General features: G+C 43.4%; 1 long non-coding RNA gene across 7 annotated transcripts; it reads right to left on the reverse strand.

The window, feature by feature from the left end:
- Nucleotides 1-1893: 1893 nt before the first annotated feature.
- Nucleotides 1894-20278, reverse strand: LOC137662166 (uncharacterized). 7 transcript variants are annotated; one of them, XR_011047961.1, is made up of 7 exons: nt 19564-20278; nt 7527-7636; nt 7247-7363; nt 5545-5832; nt 5171-5300; nt 4783-4875; nt 1894-2312 (listed from the first exon to the last, which is right to left on the reverse strand). It is a non-coding gene; the product is annotated as an uncharacterized lncRNA (long non-coding RNA). The 7 variants fall into 7 exon arrangements; XR_011047958.1 differs by lacking the exon at nt 5171-5300 and having other exon boundaries at nt 5545-5776; XR_011047957.1 differs by lacking the exon at nt 5171-5300.
- Between the last annotated feature and the right edge of the window lie 546 nt (nt 20279-20824).

Here is a 20824-nt window from a genome sequence, read left to right on the forward strand (position 1 = left end):
AAGGGAAAGATAGCACTGAACAGGAATGAGCTAGAAGAAAACAGTCAGGCACATACAGGAGAATTGTCACTGTTGGAATAGCTGGAACATGGGGATCACACCCAGTTTGGGAAGGTTTCTATATATTTGTCCAGCTAATACCATAAATGAAGGAAAACAGTATAATACGGTATCAAAATGATGCCTGTGCTTTTTCCTTCAGCTTCTACTTCACTGATTCCCATGGCAAAACATTGCACATAAAGAGAACAAATCCTAGATTGCGATGGGTCTGGTTTCCTTTCCGAGTACCTTGTGGAGCCTCAGGCTAGCTGTACTCACCCTGTCAGTGCATAAACACCGGCTCCCTAAGGCTTAGCAAGAGCCATCATGAAGGGAACCAATTTAACAAGACCACATCACCCACTAACAGGTGATCCCTTCCAACTCACCAGCTTTGCTTTTAGGGTCTTTCAGGACCAGCAGCATTCCCTCTCCATGCTTGCTTCTTGATCCAGCTTGCTCCAGCATGACAGGATGGCCAGTATCTGATTTGTCCACCTTCTCTACTGCCCACAAAGCCATCTGCCCCTCAAAACTAGTGCTAGGGCTGTTGTTTTGTCCAAAGCTAAGGACATTTAGTAGCTACTGTGGCAGGCAAAGGAGCCCTGAAGTCCTCACCAAGAGGGTGTAAAACTCTTACATCCTTGAAAGCATGTCAGCCAACCCTCCGTGATTTTTAAATAACACCCAGCACTTTTTTTTCCCGATACTACTTTAAGATTTTAACCAGCCTTGGCTTAAAACCAAGAGTGACTATCTCCCACATTTAACACTTCTGCTTGCCTTTTGGCAGTCTATCATCAGATCCACACCCTTGACGCTCACGGCCAGCTTGATGTCCCCCTGAACTCAAGGAAAAATGCTGATACTGTGACACAGATTGATGTTTGGCAGAGACAAGGGTGCCCACGTCTTCCAGGATGGACTGTTTGATTATTAAAAAGATACTGGGGCTCCAGGTCCCATCAGCTATGAATGTTGCACATGGTTCCCCATGCCATTCACACCAAGCACCCTGCAATTCCCTTCCCTCCCACATTCCTGGGTTTCCTTGCAAAGCCCCGTGCACCTCTTTGATGTATTTGGAGCTCCTATGAATGCTGCTGCATCATTTTCTGACAAAAGTGCGGGACTGCTTCAGAAGAACTATTTTCAGATACCGCTAACTCTCTCTTTTGTCTTGAGTAAATCATTTAACTCCTCTGTGTCTCATTTTCTACATTAGAAGTGGAAATAATCAAATGCATTAACTTTAGAGAAGACTCCAAAATTCCTTGCAGATGGGACACCAAGACTACTTATATGGATAGAGATTGCCGAATAAGACCTTATTTAATTAGTATCTATGAAATACTTTGGTATCCTCAGAGGAAGACCTCATAGAAGTTTTAAATATTAATTACAGAAATATTACTATACAGGAATGAAATCATACATTTGGGGGTTGATTTTTTTTCCAATAAAACAATGTTGTGGCTTTATTACAACATATCCAAAGCATAATAATAACAATCATTATGATTTATTAGCATTGCATCAGATTTGTTAATATTTCCCCTGGGGCACGCACAGTTATGGATCTGCATTTTCAGCTTAACCCCAAGACATTCCAAGAGATTACAAAATGTCACCTGCAAAAATAAATACATAAATTTACGCCATTTTCTGGGACATATTTCAAACTCGGACACTGCATGTTAGATCTGTTTGCTTTCTCTTTAAATAGAAAATGATGGAAATAGCCAACTCACGCTGATGGGGGAGTAAGCTAGGGTCTCACACACAGGGTGCAATAAAAGAGCTTTGAATCTGAGAGAAGACAAAGAAGGATGACCACACAAAAATAACAGATGGAGAAATAAACAGCAAGTTTTGCTTTATTGTTCATGTTACCTCGAAATAGTGAGCAGAAGTCAGGTTAGGAAAGCACACTTAACAATTCCTTAATCTGGGGGTTTGTTCAGAGTCTCTACTTCCATTAGTTGAATTAAGTAGCCCTACAGCTCTACTAAGCGCTGTTTTGTTTTAAGACAAAACTGAATCAGGCAGTTGAGGTCGGTCAAAAAACAAAGTTCATTTGTGCATCCCAGGAGACCGATGATCTTGTTGCAGACTCATTCTGTGTGCAGAGCTGCCATAGATGTGCCATCACACGATGAAAAGCAGGTGAGAATGGACATTAGCACAAACTGTATTCTTGTCCATAGCCTATAACTACCAACAATGAGTAACTCCACTGCACCCAGACACTTGGCTCATGAGTGGCTGCTCTGAAAGGAAGAAAATACTGATTAGTTGTGACAGTAGCAGTCTCTGGACAGAAAATCCTCATACTTTGCCACAGAACAGCATACTGCTTTGTGCACCAATTACCTGGAACTGTTCCCTTGTTACTTATATCTTGTCTGAACTTTTTTACTGTAGAAAGACAACAAGGTGTTTCGGGTGGCGTATTTCACTGAGAGCATAGACCTAGGGTACACATCTCTGTACCTTTTGCAATCATATTCCAGTGAGCAGAGCGTTGTGTTCAGTGTTGCCATGCTGTGCTTCCATCAGAAGCTCCCAAAGACTAAATGTAAACACCACAACCAAAAGCAACCTTCTTGTACCTCCCGCTATACAACCCACATTCAAATAACAAGAAGATAGAAACTCCCACAGGGGAAGATGGTTTCAATTTCCTTTGCAAGAACTAATGATTGCTTTGGCCCCAGTACCCTGAGAGAGGCAAGGAGCCAGAGGCACTTGCATGGGAAAAGGTGCAGGATGTCACACATGCCCAGGGGTACGGAATACAATATACATTACTTCTTGCTGACTCTGCTGCCTAAATACTTCAGTGCTGCAAAGAAGTAGGTGTTTTGAGATCACTCTGCTCAGAATTAATTCCCCTTTCTGGAGGAATTCATCCCTCACTAACGGCTCCTGACTCACATCCCTGAGTCAGGGTGGACTTGGGCTCAGTGTACAACTTCCACCTGTGCACAGTGGCTCCTCACAGAAAATGTTTACCTTTCAGTTACAACCAAAATGGAGTCCTCACTCCTCTGGAGATACAACATGAGCACAAAGGGGGACACCCAGTAACCAGGGTCCTAAGCCCCTTTTCAGGCGTCTGGTGACTCAGCCCAGACCTGCCATGCCAGCGAGCTTTGGAGGAGTGTGCAGCTACTGCAGTCACTGCCTCTCTGCAAATGTCATCATAAGGTCTCATCCGCTGACTCAAACTGAAAGAGGAATCAGTCAGAGGGAACATGAAATGCTATTACGAATTGAACACAACCTAAAGACTATATAAATGAATACATGTTCCTTGGAGGAAGAGGGAAAGCATAAACATTATCTTTCAGTTACTCTTTGCTGTGCAAATATCATTTATCTTATGTTATAATGTATGTTAGTAAGAATTCTAATGGAAGACTTGTCTTTTTCTTGACCTTTACAAAATCCACAAAATTCAGAGATGTTTCTGCAACCGCTTTGCTCCAAGGTTCTTGCAGGGGAGCAGGAGGATGAGAATGGCAACGAGACACAAGCTTCTGTGAATAGCAAAGGTCCTTGGAAAAACAACAACTCTAAAACAGCAATGATGGAAAAGTGAAATCGATTTTGATGGGAGACAATGTTTCCACAGTTTTTTTAAAGCAGTCTTTAGAAATATACAATGGGTGTTTACCTCTCCATTCCATCCCTTAGGCTAGTTTATGAACAAGGTCTCTTTTGATGCTTTTCTCTGGTACCCTTTAATTCCTTTAAGACTGATTTGTTTCTAACTGTTGTGCCTTCTGTATGCAATAAGACCTGTTGCATTGCTCTCCTTCCCTTCCCTCAATGACATGAGAACAACAGGATTTCTAGATACGGATTTGTCTTTGCTTTACTATTGCCACAGATAAACAGCCCTCGAAAAACAAAAGATGCCCCTACCTAAATTCAGCAGTTTGCAGAAATGTCCATATCTTTGAGCACAATGAAGTTCAAGGAATTACGACTTTCTATATGCTTGGAGTTAAACTAAGGCTAGCAGCTGCTACTGGAGTGGCAAGGCAGAGCAGGACCCTCCTGTGCACAGCTTCAGGGAGAAGTGGTTTGGTTTTGGTTGGAGAGATGGGCTCCAGCCTGCCTTGGGATGAATGCTGAAGCTGGCTTCTGGCCACCCCATCTGGAAGTGGGTTGGCTGTGATGAGGCTCAGAAACTCAAAGCAGGGGGACAAGCTGTCATTCACATCATTGGCTTCTGCCATGCTACACTGGCCTGCTCCTCCTGATGAGATGGCCAGGCCTGGGACATCATAGGTTGCTGTGCAGACAAGAGCAGTGAAAGAACCAGAACAGACTGTGCTAAAGGACACTGCACCATCATCTCTATTTACCCATTGCTGTTTTGCTGTGCGGTCAAATTCATATGTAATAATACCGTGTCTGAAACCCTGATCAAATGAACTGTCCTTTATACTGCCACTGAGAAAGCTTTGTTGTCTTGCACTGATTGCTTTGAGCATGCATGAGAGAGGATCAGAGGTTTATGCCTCCTTTAAGTTCAAATCACAATGCAACAGGTTTGTTTTGCAGGGCTGACATTTAATTATTTACCCTACATCTCTCAGGTTAAATTTAGAGCTAAATTTAGGACAAGTGTCTGGACAGAATGTCATATGACACCAGCGTATATCTGTTGCACAACACGCCATACGAACATGTAATGTTCAACTTGGATAAAAATAACTGTACACTTACCTAATTCAGCAGGCTTCTGGACTCTATCTACTGAGCTGGTAAGCAGACAGTGCAATAATAAGAGTCACAAGTATAATGAGGGAAGAGACATCACTAGAAGCAAGAAGACAGAAAAAAAATCCTTTTCTGTATTTGTTCTCTTTTTTTTTTAATCCAGTAGTAATTACTGTCCCATAGTAATTTATATATGACAGTCTAGATTATCTTAAAAAAGGACATGAACAGGTAAATTAGAGTAGAATTGTGAAAAGAATTGTAGAGTTTTTTTCCCACCAAAGTGAGACATCTCTGATTCCTCAAGAGCAGAGTTAAATGGCTGTTAAAACTCCCACCCTAAGCCTAGAAGAGGACAGATTCTCTCACAGTTAAGAAATAGCTTGCTACGTACATGGTTTCCCCAGCTACAACAGAGCTAGATGACACCAGTCAGCGTGGCTGAGGCAGGGAGACCCAGATCTCCAAACTAAGCATCATTAGCTTCCTGAGCTGTGTTTGGAGATCATAGCTCCAGGGAAAGCCTGAGCACAGAAAAAAAACCTGTTATACAAGTGTCAAAACCACAAAGTGAGATGAAAAATCTGTTTAACACCTTTACGGATAAGATGAGAACAAGCACGACAGCACAGATGAAGGCTGGAGTAAAGAGCTGAACTTCAGCCAAGCTGCTTTGATGTTACTGAGAGCTCTAACGATAAGCAGGATGTATTTTCTCCGTTTGAGCTGCTGCCATGCTTCTGTCCTTTGGCATTTATCTAGGCTCACCTTGCTGATAAGGAAAGGTTAGGGTGTTTTCACCAGGAGTTGGATGGTGTGGGTGTTGGCGCTCTGGCCACGTGTAGGTGATGGCCGTCAATGCTGAGCTCTCCTCTGGTGCAAGGAGCTGGCAACCTCCATGGCTCCTTGACGCAGAAATGCCCTCGCAGGTCCCCAGCTGGTGCACAGGGTCCCCATCCACTCGTGTCCCTGGAGCTACAGTCTGGCAGAGGGAGGGTCACTGGGATGAGACAGAAAATGCTGATGCTGCTCGCCGTCAAACGGAAGGGCCAACAGCTGTAATGTGCAAATCAACCTGTTATCAGGGTGCACTGAGAGCGCCAAGGCAGGGTGCAGTGCTGCTGAGCAAGCACTGGGGGAGTGTGGGGAAGGGAACCAGTGCTCCTGTGGCAGCTGAGCAAGGAGAGGGTTTTGTTTCAAGGCATTAGAAATGGGATACAAACATCTCCCTGGGACACCAGGGCAAAGCTAGTCCAGCCCAGTTGGAGGGGGCTGATGTCTGACAGTCGTCCAGTAGCTGATGGGATCACTTGCAGGCTCAGGTCGGGTGTAGGGGCAGGATAATCGATCACATTGTGGGCTACAGCAGGCACTGCCCAGTCTCCTCAGCCAAAAACACTCACCCTCAGGTGGGACAGTCTCGTGGGACCAAAGCAAGGCACGTTACTGTGTCAGTGTAGGGAAATCTGTCCATCCACTTTGTGCTTGCTCTCCAGATAACAAAGCACTTTGCTATCAGCGCAGTGCCTTTCAAAAGCGCTTAAATCATGTTTACCTTTTTTTCCTTTAATGAGTGATTTCCTTTTGACCCGAGATTGTGAGACAGGTTTAGACATCTTAAGCTACTCACGCTATATATGAGTGTACGTGGGTCCTTGCAGAGTGTCAAAGATATTTTTATTGAAATGCTGCAAAGACTGAGTCATTTCTTGGTTGGCACGTTCTATTTTTCATGAAAATGGTTTTTCTTTCTCTGCTGCAACTGTACATCATGTCTGTCACATTAGTTGTGGTCACAGCTATACAACACGGATTAATCTCTGATTTAATCTTATTTTCTGTTGCTCAGTACCTAAAAATCAATCAGGACAGTGGTCAGATTAAACACACCCCATAGTCTGACTCTGACAGTGGTGGTTTAGGAGCATTTGCAAGAAACTTCTGGCAGGATAAATTGTTCTCCTCAAAGACGTCCTGCCAGCTCATAGAGGCTGGTTTAAATGTTCAAAACTTGGCACTTCACAACCTTTCTAAATATTCTTCTGGTTATTTACTTCTCAACAGTCCCGTTTTCACGTAACGCTAAACCCAAATTTGAATCTTGCTGAATTCTTTATCTCTGTGACATGTTGAAGCAATGAGTCCAAGAGCCCCAAATAGCACATTTCTGTGCTATTGTTGTCAAACTTCTGACAGCCTCTTGCTGCGTACCAGCAGAGACCGACATGTGGCTTTGAACTCCAGGAGCGAGGACCCCCATCCCCGATGGATGCTGGCACTGTGAGCCAGGCACTAGGGCAAAGCAAGGCTGCACGCACCAACCTGGCTTTTGACATGTTGAGTCACACGGAAACGACATTGGGGCATGCTGCGCACACCGAGTTCAAGTTGCACAGGAAACTGTGGCTAGCTTTAAAACATAGTCAAAGAAAAAAAAATCCCAAACCCCATACATGAGTCAAGGGTTCACCTTTGCAGGCAGCAGCTCTTGATGAACTCGCAGGCACTCTCACTGGGGCAGCCTGTGTTGCATGTGGCACCAGCAGAGCTTTAGACACACTCGTGTCTGGCAAGACCCAAACCACTCCTATCATAAAAAAGTGATTGAAAGTGTAAATATTCACCACTGTGATGAAATGTCTCTGGCTATTAGTTCACTGCTCAGGATGTGAACAGGAATGGAGTGTTTCGTAATCATTTGATTATTAACTAATTTTTTTTAAAAAGGGAGGGTAAAAGGAAAGATTTACCAGAAACCACTGGAGTAATTGGAGGGTGCTGGCCTCATCACTGATGTTTGTAATCACAATCCATGTCACATGTTTGGCCCCAAGATGTTTGTTTCTGCTCTGCATCACATCTGTATAACAAAGCATGGGAACCAATACTTGTTTAGTGGTATGCTCAGGTATATTGGTTCAGTACCAGAGAAGCTGATGGAATCACACTGGAGTAATTAAGGACAACACAATCAGTCAAAACCCACTAAGGTCTCATAACATGTTGGAAATAACACATATAAATATGCAAAGAAAGAATAGATCAATGAGGCATTACCAAGCTTTTCTTTCCCTAGTGTAATTATACTTTATTATTTATGACAAACTATTATAATCTCTTCTGACCCTCCCGTCATGCAAAACACACACACAAATAAGCACCCACTCTCTCTCTTCGCATGTATATGTGGCACATGTACAGGTATCTTACTGGAAATCTGCTGTACGTGGGTGAAGACAGTGAAGTCCTTTACCTGAGATATCCATTACAGGTACAAATCAGTGTGGCAAGAGAGCAGCTGGATAAAATATTGCAGGAGGTGCGGGCTTTCTCCAGCTTTCTTCTGATGATAAATTCCTTCATATAGCTAAAACTCTACTTCCAGATGCTTTCCATCCATCCCTAAGTTCTTCACTGTATGCTGCAAAATGGACAGACGAGGCCAGGGAACGCAGCCTTTTGCATTTATTTGTGTAAAGAACAAACAGATCTTTAGCTACTAGAAATCAGTACATCCCTGTTTATTTTAGTGGAACTGTACTTGTTTCCAAAGAAGGCGCAGCTCAGGCTGAGGAGCACAAGAAGCGCTTCAGGGAGAGGCACGTACATTCCATCAAGAGATTTTAAAAATTGTCTCAGATCTGTGAAATAATGTGACATGCAAATGGCATACACTGACTTGCCATGTGAAGTCCTCATGACACGTTAACACTTTGCCTTTTTGAACTCCAGAGTGATATCCCATGTCTGGTAAGAAACAATAAGACTTCAGCCGCCTTGGAGATGAGTGAAAAGCTCTCTGCTGATCCCATATGTTTCAGGGTAATTTGCTGACAACCACAATTGCAAATAGACCTGGAAAGCGCCTGATGACATACTGGTGCACAGACTCCACCACTGTCTGAGCACACCATCAATCAAATATAAAAAATAGGTGTGCATTATGCAGCTGAATTGGAGCAAGCAGAAAAAAGAGTTTGCCTTAGGAAGTATATGTCTTTACCATCGTGGATGGACAGGTCAGAGTGCTGTACTGGCTAAGCATCCTCAGGAAAAAATCATCATAAAGATTAGCAGCACAGTATGCATATTAGCAGAGAGCCAAAAGAAATTACATAAATATAAAGCTATGATTACATATAACTAAAATGGCATAACCCAATATAAGCATGGGATTCTGCATCTCTTTTGCTTATTTCGTAGAGGAAAAACACACTTTGCTGTGCAAATTAAACAAAATACTGCTGAGACAACTGCAGTTTGGAGGAAGATTTAAAAAAGATAAAATTTGTGTATCTCTTCATATGCTGCAGTAGATATACACACATGCACACACAGATGCAAAGAGAGGACTGGGAACTGTGTGCAAAAAAGGACAGCACCAAGGAAGTAAGTCAAGCAGCTTCTGAAAATCGAAGAAATGTAACCCTAACATTCCAATTCTGTTTGCAGCATTTGTACTTTGGAGGTATCCTAGGAACTGATTATATTGAATTTTTTGCAGCTGATTTTGAAGTTTTTAGGCTGAAATTTTCCCCGAGGTGTTACATGTGGCAAGGAAGGGACATTTGCCCAAATAAGGGTGTTAATATGACTTGGCAGATCTCTGCACAGTGGCATGCAGAAGAAATATTTGCCAGGACAAGCCTTGAGGCCCTTGATCACCTGCCCCACCATCTCTGCCTGGACATGGCCAAGGCTGCCAGGGGAACAGGCGCTGCGGCCGTGGCTGGGAACGCAGATCCTCACAGCTCCTCCTCTGCTCAGTGGAGATCAGCAGGAGATTTCCATCCATCTTAAAATTTATATTGCTCCAAATCATAGTTTGGTATCATTAAAATAAAGGAGGTTGGATTGTGTTGATGCAGGCAGATGCTGTTAAAAACTTTTCTCCCCCAACTTTGCTTCCTCCCTTTGCAGGAGGATTCATCAAAATACATGCGGCTTAGTGCATAGAGCACTGCGGGTCAGGAAAGATACCTACTGCGCTCCCAACTTGTCATGAGCAACTAGGGGTCCCCAGCAGTCTCACATGAGGCATTTGCTGCAGCTGCAGAACAGCAAAAGAAATGTTTTGCTGACCAAGTTGGGTGAATACATGTAGGTGATTTAATTTCAAACCCTACCATACCCTTGAAATTAAAAGAAGAAACTTTTACGGGGACCATGCTGGTTGGAGATTTTCAGAAACAGCAGTGTTTCTAAAGAATTTAGGACAAAAAGGAAGAATGACTGAGTAGTAACTTTCCTGTATATGTAGACAGCTCTAACGTAAACTTAGTGCTGTGCATTTAAGGGTGGCATCCCAGAAAATAAAAACAAACTAGGATGATGTCAGTAGGCACTGACTGAATTTAAATCTGTCTTGCAACATAGGGAAGGGAGATTGTAGAAGCCAGTGAGATGATTCATCATTGCAAAACCAGAATTTATAGCAGATAATATGGAGTCAATAAAAATAAAAAGACAGAGCAACACCATGCATAATATGACACATATGTGCACAACTGGTTGTCTCAGCCCCAGAAAAGCCTAGGACAGATGTGGGAAACTGAGTATGTGTAGCTGCTGCTCACGCATGAGTCCATCTAATCTATCATTCAACTGTAATGTGCCCACCACTGTGGTACCTATTTACGTACTGCAGAGCTCTGACACATACCTGCTTCACCTAAATTGCTGCCCAAACCTACTCGCCCAGATGCCTACATGTAGCTGACTTGCCCATCAGCCTTCTCAAAATGGTGCAAAGGATCCGAGGGGCACAATCCTTCCCTCATGTGTTGGCAGCATGTCTTTCCAATAGAGTATATCTTCAAAAGAATCAGCAATGTACCCATTAGTTTTGAATGTTTCAAGACCATCTCTTGCAGCTTGCCCTCAAAGACCTCCATCCCAAGGAAGAAAAGTTTCTTGACTTCCAATATTTATAACCATAAACAAATCAAATGCATAAGATCACTTAAGACTTTTTAAATGGGACTAGTCCTGCAACAGAAGCCTAATTTTTCACCCCATATCTGCCAAGTTTATTCTGTGCCCAGTGGAAAATTAGTAGCTGGGACCATATCTCATTTTCCCATTTGTAAAATCTATGAGACCAGGTACTTTCTCCAAGACTCCAGCCATCGTGTCCACTGCATTAATCTCAGCAGAGGTTGCAGGACAAACATTTCATCTGAAGAATCATACAATCATAGAATCGTTTTGGTTGGAAAGGACCTTTAAGATCATCGTGTCCAACCATTAACCTAACACTACCAAGTCCACCACTAAACCATGTCCCTAAGCACCACATCTACACGTCTTCTAAATACCTCCAGGGATGGTGACTCAACCATTTCCCTGGGCAGCCTGTTCTGATGCTTGACAACCCTTTAGGCAAAGAAATTTTTCCTAATATGTAATCTAAACCTCCCCTGGTGCAACTTGAGGCCATTTCCTCTCCTCCTATCACTTGTTACCTGGGAGAAGAGACCAACACCCTCCTTGCTACAACCTCCTTTCAGGTAGTTGTAGACAGCAATAAGGTCTCCCCCCAGCCTCCTTTTCTCCAGACTAAACAATCCCAGTTCCCTCAGCCACTCCTCATAAGACTTGTGCTCTAGACCCTTCACCAGCTTTGTTGCCTTTCTTTGGACTCTTTCCAGCACCTCAATGTCTTTCTTGTAGTGAGGGGCCCAAAACTGAACACAGTATTCGAGGTGCGGCCTCACCAGTGCCGAGTACAGGGGGGCAATCACTTCCCTAGTCCTGCTGGCCACACTATTTCTGATACAAATAGAAAATACTCAGGAGCTGTTTAGCATCCATCCATACAGAAAGATTAATTCAAGAGACATTGTACTCTGAACTATAATGATAAATATATAAATATTATAAAGATTATAAATATTATAAAGGTCATAAATATAATCTTGCCTATCGGGATCTGGGCTCGCAGGTTTATAAAATTTCAGATCTTCGGAGTTAAACATTGATGTTAAAAGAGAAGTACAATATAAAGGCTGTCATGTTGGTAATTTCTGGGTTGAACCTTTCTGTTGGAAAACCTGCCTGCCCCCTGAATGCCTTTCTTCATTGTGCAGTATGATGCAATGTATTTGCTGCCTGGCCCCTGAGTGCAATACTAAAGTATAATCTTTGCACCAACTTGTCAAGAAGCTGGACAGGTCTGTTTTATATTCCCTCAGGCTGTATTTAGTCCACTTTGTTCTCATACGGAGCCCTGCCCATATAGATATACGTATTTATAAAAACACCCATTCATTTTGTACGCAGAACATTTCACAGAGGAGTCATCTCTGTAAACACTCAGACCAAAGCCCCTTTGGCATTGAAAGCACTGATGCCGGAGCAAAGAGAGAGACTCTTTTCTTTGTCTCAGCACAACCCTTTCTCATCTTTGCTATCAGGCACTACCAAGCAGAGCTGTGCGACTGTTTGCCACAACAATGCACCACGTATCATTACTATTATCAGGGTTAAAAAATGTATTAGGAAAAAAATCTCATCACTGCAAGCTTATATTTCTCATACAAGGTCTGATTCCAGAAGCAAATTCTTGATCTGTTTGGAAACATGCAGTGTAGTCTTTCTTTAAAAAGCAAAATCTAATAAAATAAATGTGATTTCTTGTCACATTTCCATTTAACTTAATATTGAACCTAAAAGAAACACTGAAATAACAAAAATGACTGAAATGACCTTGTTTCAAAAAATAAAATTTTCCAAGTAGTGTAATTCATTTTGAAACCAATCAAGCTTTATAAAAATCAGGATATTAAACTTCCCATGTCACCAATTCATAAATTTTTAAAGAACTTTTCAAACCATCATTGCATTTATTATGCTGATGACAAATCTGCTAGAGACAAGGAGATTCATCCTGCCCTCAGCTCTTCTAACTTACCTGATTATAACACCAGTGAATACAACCGATTCCCTTTCAATTTATGTCAGCATCATTGAGCTTATCTTGGCCAAAGAATTAAATAATTGTGTCTCAACAGAAAATCAGTAACTAGAAATATTGTCAAAAGAAACCTGATGAAAGTTGTCCCTGACCAGTCTTTGTTGGTAAATAAATAATGCTAATTTTTAAAAAACATGTCAATTGAGTAATTTCCTGGATGATGCAAACACCTTGTCCCACATTGTGACATCACCTGCCAGCAGAGAGAGTCCAAGTCTGGAATGAAGATAATCAAGGTGACCTACAATTGTGCCCTGCATGGCCTAGGAGACAGCATTATCAGTACTAACATATGGTCAGTCCCTTCCTCTGGTCCCCAAGAGAGGGGAGCAGAAATGGTCACCTCCAACCCTCTCTAAGAGATGAGGGATGGGTCTTGCTCTCATAGTGAGAGCAAGTATGAGGCCAGAAAGACTGGCAGTCCTGCATGACATTCAGCTTTTTTCTGCATATCCTTGGGTGACTCTCTTCTTTAACAGATTTACACAGAGAAGGTCAGCTACAAACTCTTTTCTAAGGGCAAAATGCCCACTGAAGCCAAAGGCCATTTCACTATGTACAGACAAGTGAACACCAAGTAAGAAATTCACGATTTGGGTAATGCTTTTGTTGATTTGATTGACTGTTGTCTATTTTCCCAGGGAAGAGGAGGACAAAGGTGTCACTCACGTCCCCATCATCCGTGGGGTCGGACAAATCTCTTTGTCTATTCATGTGTGTGTCAGAGAATATCAGGGAACAACATTCTCTCCTTAAATCAAAGCAAACTCCTAACTCTTAAATAAACCGCTGCCCTCTCAGTGCCCAATGAACATGTCAGCCAAGCTCACGCCAGATGTTTGCAGCTATTTGTCTGTTGTCATTTGGAACCAAGTTTTGGCCTTAGAGAAGTGACTGTGTGGCACTCTGTCCTTCAGGAAAATTACCTTAGTATGGTGTTTTGACAGCTGAGCTGAAGTGGTGTCATGAGTGCAGGAAGCCAAACATACACTAGATTCAAAGCGTTCAAATTTGAGCTGAGCCACATTTTTATGTGGAGACTTCCCTCAAAGAAAATCATACATCAAAAAATTATGCATACAAAGCAGTTTTCATTATGTGAAAAAGGTAACAAATCAGGAATGCAACCAAAGAAGGAAAACATACTGTGTTAAGGAAATAAATCTTAGTTCCAAGTCTTCAACAATATCATCTGTAATTACGGACAGCTCCTTTTTGGTTCATGACATGTTTCAAGTCCTGCCTCAGGTACTCTCTCCTCTGTGCAGAAAGTGGGACTTGCCTCGGCATCTGCCCAGTTCCTTTACCCAGATTCATCCCACATAAGTGTAGGCACTTAGCAATGCTCCACAGTCTCATCACCTTACACCCCCCTGAATCATGAGAGAGAGAGGTGGCACCTCCTTGGGCACTGCAGAGCTTGGGTGGACTTCACTGACCTCTCAGGATGTTTATCTTTGTTCATCAGCTTCAGAGTAGGTTGATCTTCTAACTTCGGCACCTCTTTGAAATGCCTAGAGATAATCAGGATGCCCTCTACTCAATTAAAAACACTACACAAGGTTACATCTTTCTGGAGATTAGACCCATATCTAGCAACTTTGTCCCACACCAGCCAGTGTGCAACAGCTTACTATTCATTTAAATGAAACCAGCATAAAGACAGCACTGAGTGAGGCTTGGCTACAGTCTGGGCATTTCCCAGCTTGATCCATCCGGCTCCATGGACGTCAGTGACTCCGAGGGCTGCTCAGACCCATGTGGTAGTGTCCCACCAGCCTCACAGGTCATCATGGTGCAAGTACAGCCCAGCCCACCACCGTCCCCTTTGCTGCCGCTTAGCTGCACCCCTGATTGAAGGATTTCTTCCCATTTTATGCTTCTTAGGGGCTGTGGCAGGATGGGACACTGGGTCATGATGGCTCCTAGCATGGCCTGAGGAAGTCCCATGGTTTATTTTGATAAAATGGGAACTTAAAACTGTCACACTCCTTTTCTGGTTTAGGGTCACCATGTAAAGTGTATGCCTGTACTGTGAGGGTGAGGGAGTGGAACTTGAGATTCTGGCCAGCTTTAGGACAAAGAGTTACTGTACTCTGACTTGGCTTTATGCAAGAGCAAAGGGATTTGCTGTGTGCCTTTACTGACTTGCAAAGCCAGTTCTGTTGGTAAGCCCCCAGCAAGACGCTGGAAAGCAGTGCAAACACACTCCAGAAGACTCTGCTTCTAAAGAGAGAGGTCAAAGTCAATCGTGTCACAGCAGAGCTCGTTGCCAAGGGGCAAGAAGTTAAAGCGAGAATGGAAGCTGTGTCCCAGCGGAGAGCAGAGCTGGCCGCCAAGCACAACAAGATTTAAGAATCCTTCTCACTCTGTGCTAGGAGGGAGAGCTCTAGAGTCAGGGTTTAGTCCTGCTTCATCCCTCGGTGACCCTCTTCTGGGTGTTCGTGGGGAGTGTTTGCACATTCGCACATGTTGCGATCAGTAGGAAGTTTAAGCAGCAGGCATAGTCCATTGGAGCAAGGGAAGAGATGTAGATGGTAGACTTTCTCCAAGGGAGAGCAGTGTGCTCGCTCTCTCCCTTTCCCACAAGTGCACATCCCGCATGCAGTGGCAGGAGTGACTTTCGTATTTTACCATCACCCGTGAATCAGTGCTGCAGCCTGTACAGGCTGAAGCCTAGGTCTTTGCTTGTGCTCTAAAATCCTTTGGGTTAGGTTCAGCAGTGACACTGGGGCCAGTTATTACACCAGCGTCTTCCTCCATGCTCCATTCCTAGTGTGGGCACTTCAATCATTTGGGAGTTGATCTGCTGGAAGCTAATAAATCTATCTAGGACACTGGATAGTCCAGCAGTTTACCAAGTCCCTGAATGGGGTGCCTCATCCACCTGTTAAATGCACCATTACATTTCTTTTGTGCCAGAACAGGAATCAAGCTCTTAAGTTTGATAAGTATTTTAAGGCTAATGGTGTGAAAAGGAAACGAGAAATCCAAACTACCAAGTAGAGGTAGAGTTGAATGAAATGACAGAGCGAGAGAAAAATAAACTGGTAGCAGAGCTTGAAAAATTGAGCCGGGTAAGGGCTAAGCTCTCCCTGCCACAATACCAGACTGTGTAACACAGGGCTGCCTCTGCCTGCACATGGTCTCATCCAACTTCATGTATCTCTGTCATTCCAATTATTCACTTAATAAAACAAATTAGCACAATAGTACAGTATTGGTAATAGGAGCAAGGTACTAAAAGGGACCTATTGCATCTTTAAGTCTTGTTCCATGCTGTTGGTCGTAAATATTATGTATAATCCTCATTCAGAATATAATGAGACCCATCAAAAACGAGCAAATAAATCTGGGCTAGACACAGTAAGGGGCTGCAACAACTCCTGAGCTGGGCAATGCAAATCCTGATTTATAGCCAAAGGGGACTCGAGATTTGGGAGCTCAGGTTTCTTCTGCAGTCAGTGGGGTTTAGCCCCTGTTACCTATCCTGGTTGTCAACAAAGAAGCTGTGTAAAAATGTAGGTAGTGGATCACTGCCTCCCCCTCCTCTAGTTATGTTTAAAATACAGTGGTTCTTGATGAATGTTTCTAGGGGCTTGGACCTGACAGCCTGCTGCAATCCCACAGTGAAGAGCCCTCCAGGTTTAACTGCCAGGACATCAGCTGGTGATCAGCCACTTCTGACGGGGCTCAGGTGTGAGTAAAAGCATGAAGCTGCTCAGGAGATGCTCAAAGCCTACAGGAGAGTGCTAAGTGATTTAGGCACCTCCAGCATTAGAAGGCTTTCAAGAGGCTGTAGCTTGCAATAACAGTATGCAAAGGGACGGTGCCCAACATGGCTCTAGCCCCAGCTCCCATTACACCCAGTGATATATTGTTCAAGACCTCTCTCTTCTGATTACAAACTTTCTTCTAATTGACTCATGGCCCTTTCTTTCTTTTGCTGCCAACTCTGTCCTTTAGCTTAACTGGCTCTTCGTTCTCCCTGGTGTTATGCCCTTGCTTTATTTATAGAAAGCACTGGTTTCCACTCTGGGATACTTTCTCACTAGCATTAAGCCAGCCAAGTTCCCCTTGTCCCAGACAGGATCTTGGTTCCCCTGCTCTGCTCAGATCTCCCTGCCTGCACCTGTCTGGTCTGAGTCTGCCTTTTGTGAAACTGCACACAGTATTTGGGAGTAGATCTCATTAATGTCTAGAACCACAGGACATTAATACTTGCTATTATTAAGTATTATGATTATTAGCATTCCTGTTATTTCAGGAGGCCATTGGAAGGCTGAACTGTCAGAACTGCCAGATTTCCCCCTCAAAGGATAGTTGTTTTTATATACTCCAACATAATGGAAATCCTCTTCATGTGGCATAGCGTAATTAAAAGCTCCTTTGACACCAAAGGATCCCTTTAACAACATATTTCATTCTCACTGTTTAAACTAACTCTTCTAAAATAGTCTTGTGTATTTCTTCATTTTTTTTGCAGGCAGGAAAATCTAGAGAGGAAAGTTGATAAACATGAAGTATATGAAGATTTCCTATCGAAAACCAGTGACAAATTGCCCAAAAGCGTTACTCTAAGGCATTTGCTGGCTCTTTTACTGTAATAAGAGCAACTGTCACTGCCTCCCTTTGCTCCTGAGCTGTGGTCCAGTAAATGCAGTCACCAGCAACTAGCTGTGCTGGCGGTGTAGCTGGCAGCTGATGGCAGGAACAACAGGGAGCGAGTCAGACACGCTGTCCTGGGGCTGAGCCTGTGTGCCTGGCCAGCACTGTCAAGCTGTAGGTAGTGGACAAGGGAGCCAGATTCCTTCTCTAATAGCAGCAGCCCAGTTTGACCGTGGAATCTGCATAGCCTTATGGCTGGGAACTAGGGGCACACACTTCTCCAGCTGATACCAGCACAAGGGACAGAAATCTTCTTCAACTTACTGATACAACCGTGCTTGGGCAGAAAGTAAGTCGGGACTGCATAGTGCAGCTTAGCAGCATCACAGCAATTAGTCGATGATGTTGTCTGCTCAGGAACTGGGTTAGGCCAAGATGTAACATGAAGTTACTGAAAGGATTCACAAAGTATGTGTTTCATTTCTGCCTGGCTGAGCTTGTCTGCTATTGAAGGTGGGGTCTAAAAGCATGCCTCTTGCACAGGGAGAACTTAGACCTGCAGACTCCAACCACGTACCACGGTCGGCAGGGCTGCTGTGCCTGAGGAAGAGGGCAGTGATATGGATGGCTCCACCGCACTACCACTGCAAGCACAGACTGGGCTGAAAGTGGCTATAAGCACCCTGAGCCTCTTGGCACCCTTGCTTCCCATTTCCATCATTGGCTGTTAGCTCTGTTGTGCTGGCTCCACACAATCATACAACACTCAGGTAGAACCAACCTGAAGAAACCTGCCTGGACAAATTGCAGCCTATTGGCCTTGCTTAGCACTTTTCTCAGACCAGACAGGCACATCCTCGGCACCCAAGACTTAGTTTTCAACCATGGTTAGATTCTCTCCCTCCAGAAGACTGTGGACCTTGCCTTAAAATGGCTTGAGAGCACATGCTTGCATGGGAGGAGTATAGATGGGAGACAGCTCTGAACTTCTGCTTCCACCCTTTCGTGAGTGACACAGTCTGTTTTTCTCAACGTATTTATTAGAGGATTAGAGTTGCAGTAGAAGAGGCTCCAGACTGTTTTATAGCTCAATGTTTTTCAGCAAATTGGTTGTGACCCCTGTAGCCCCATGCAAAGCAACCAAGAGTGTTGTGATATGTTGAAACATTTATTACACTATAAAATGAATACAGTCCTGCTCCCTGACCCCTCCCCACATGTCTAAGGTCAACTATGCTCTGTCAGCTTCTCCAAACAAGCAAGTCAGGCCAACAAGCTTTGATACTATTTTCTCTTGCTTTTATAACAAATATACTGGGGTCAAGGGAATATTTGTGTTAGAATGAGGGAGGCCACCATATAGTGGAGGTTGTAAACATAGATCCAGCTTGCAGAAGGCTCATTTGGTGTAGTTAAACCCATTTGTGTTTCAATGCTGCAATTTAAACACTTAGGTAATTTTCTTTTGGGTAAATTCACTGTTGTGTTGTTTACATACACGTAAAGGACCTGTCTATCATTACCAGTCTCTAATCCTGCTGAGTTACACACACCTTACAGAAGATGCATTAAACGTGCTTTCTTAAATGCATCTTAATCCTAACTGAATCCTTTCAAGCATTCCAGGTCTTTGGGTCTTCAGTCCAGTCTCAGTCTGAAGTGATAATTCTGCACCAATAGGTTTATCAGCAAGAGCTATTTAACACCTAGTCAGGTGTTAAGCCTATAAATAGTTTATCTCTTGGCAACATTTAGACCTTAAGCCATGAAAAATCACTGGCTTGCTTTCACTATGAGGTCAAGTCTGTTTGAAGGAACAGCCTGTTTAAAGGAACAGAAGTCCCCATGCAGACTTTTAAAAAAAACAAACCACCAAGACAAAAAAACCCCACAAAACCCAAACAAAAACCCAAAACAAACAGGTTCTCTTAAAAACCCATTTCACTCATTGGTGTGAAGTCTCACACTGGATTAGTTTCCTTCTGGGTCACTACAGACTCTGGCTGTATTCATTCTCTATTCATGGTGCAACACCTTATTTGGTGAAGAGTCTTCCTCCTTTCCATCCTTATCACCGTGTTTTCCAGAAATTAGATTCCCTGGGATTAGAAGTTTAAAGCCCTCAGTAGTAGAGGTACGAAGTCCAATACAGTTCCCTGTCAAAACCTTGAAATGAAATCACTTCAGCCACCTTGTTTTCTTACCTTTCCACGTTCTCTGAGTTAAACAGGGTTGTTTCCTTTTGTCAGACATCCACCAGCAGAGGCACTTCACATGTAATTTTCTCACACCTCAGACTAGCTGATGCTTTGGACTCAGCAGATTAAGCAGCGGTCTCCACTGTTCAAGCAGGGTGGAGAAGGAGGCACAGTGCGGTTTTTTCCTACAGAGTCTGTTTCAAGCCTCTTCAAAATTGCAGAGGAAGAACCTGAAAATGTGAAACTCCCACATTTAAAAACTGGCAAGCACAAAGAACTCCCAATTTCTGTTTTTGGAATTCATGTTTGTTGAGATGACCTCCAGATGCAGCAGAGGAGAGCAAGTTGAGTGCTGAGATACGAGTGCTCCCAGCTAGTCATCTTGAATCGATTCCCACTGCTAGACACACTCCCCAGCAGTGAGATTAGGCTGTTATGCAGAGGTCCTGGTCCTTCGTGGATTTTGTAAGGTGCGGGCACTTCCTCAGAGGTCCATGAGCAGTCAGAATAACATATCCTGCAGGAAGAAATAGGATTTGGCCCCTACCATGCAAAGATATGTGACAGATGGTAGGTGGCATCTATATCCACTTTGTGATCCCTTTCCCTTGTGTCCTCCTACCAATTACTTGGAACACGGTAGGGAACCTGTGATGAGAACTACCATCAGGAAGCACGACACTCTCTCAGCTACAAACCAGAAGCTGATAAAGAATTTAGTCTTCCTGTCAGATGGCTACAAAAAAAGCCAGCATGATCTTAAGGCCTTGCTATGGGAACATGATACCACAAAAATCGTAATGATCTTAAGCACGTTATTTACGGTTTATGGGGTGGTATTTAGGTCAACAGAGTCACACCGCCTAAAAATCAAATTCTTAGTGGTGCTGAACACCATCTTCTTGCAAGAAATCCTTAGGGACAAGAATCACATATAACAGCTGAAGAGGGGAACTTTTATCCAGTTATTGCTGACCATAAATATAAAATATATCCTCCTCATTTTAACAGGCTAGAAAAAAATCTGTGTTGTAAAATGAGTGGTGTCAGTGGCCACTGCACAGCCTGGTTTCCCCCCCTGTTGGAAGTCTATCACGGATATCAAGTGGGTTTCTGGAGGGGGGCCAAGTGCAATCCAGGGCACGGTGATACACAGACGTGGTGACTGAAGCCTAATTTTGAGCCATCTTTACAAAATGTTGTTACTGAAGCCAATTTCTATGGTTAAAAGATTATCCCAATATTTTTTGTTACATCAATCATCCTT

The sequence above is a fragment of the Nyctibius grandis genome, chromosome 4 (assembly GCF_013368605.1).
Source record: "Nyctibius grandis isolate bNycGra1 chromosome 4, bNycGra1.pri, whole genome shotgun sequence".
In the NCBI taxonomy this organism is placed as follows: Eukaryota; Metazoa; Chordata; class Aves; order Nyctibiiformes; family Nyctibiidae; genus Nyctibius; species Nyctibius grandis.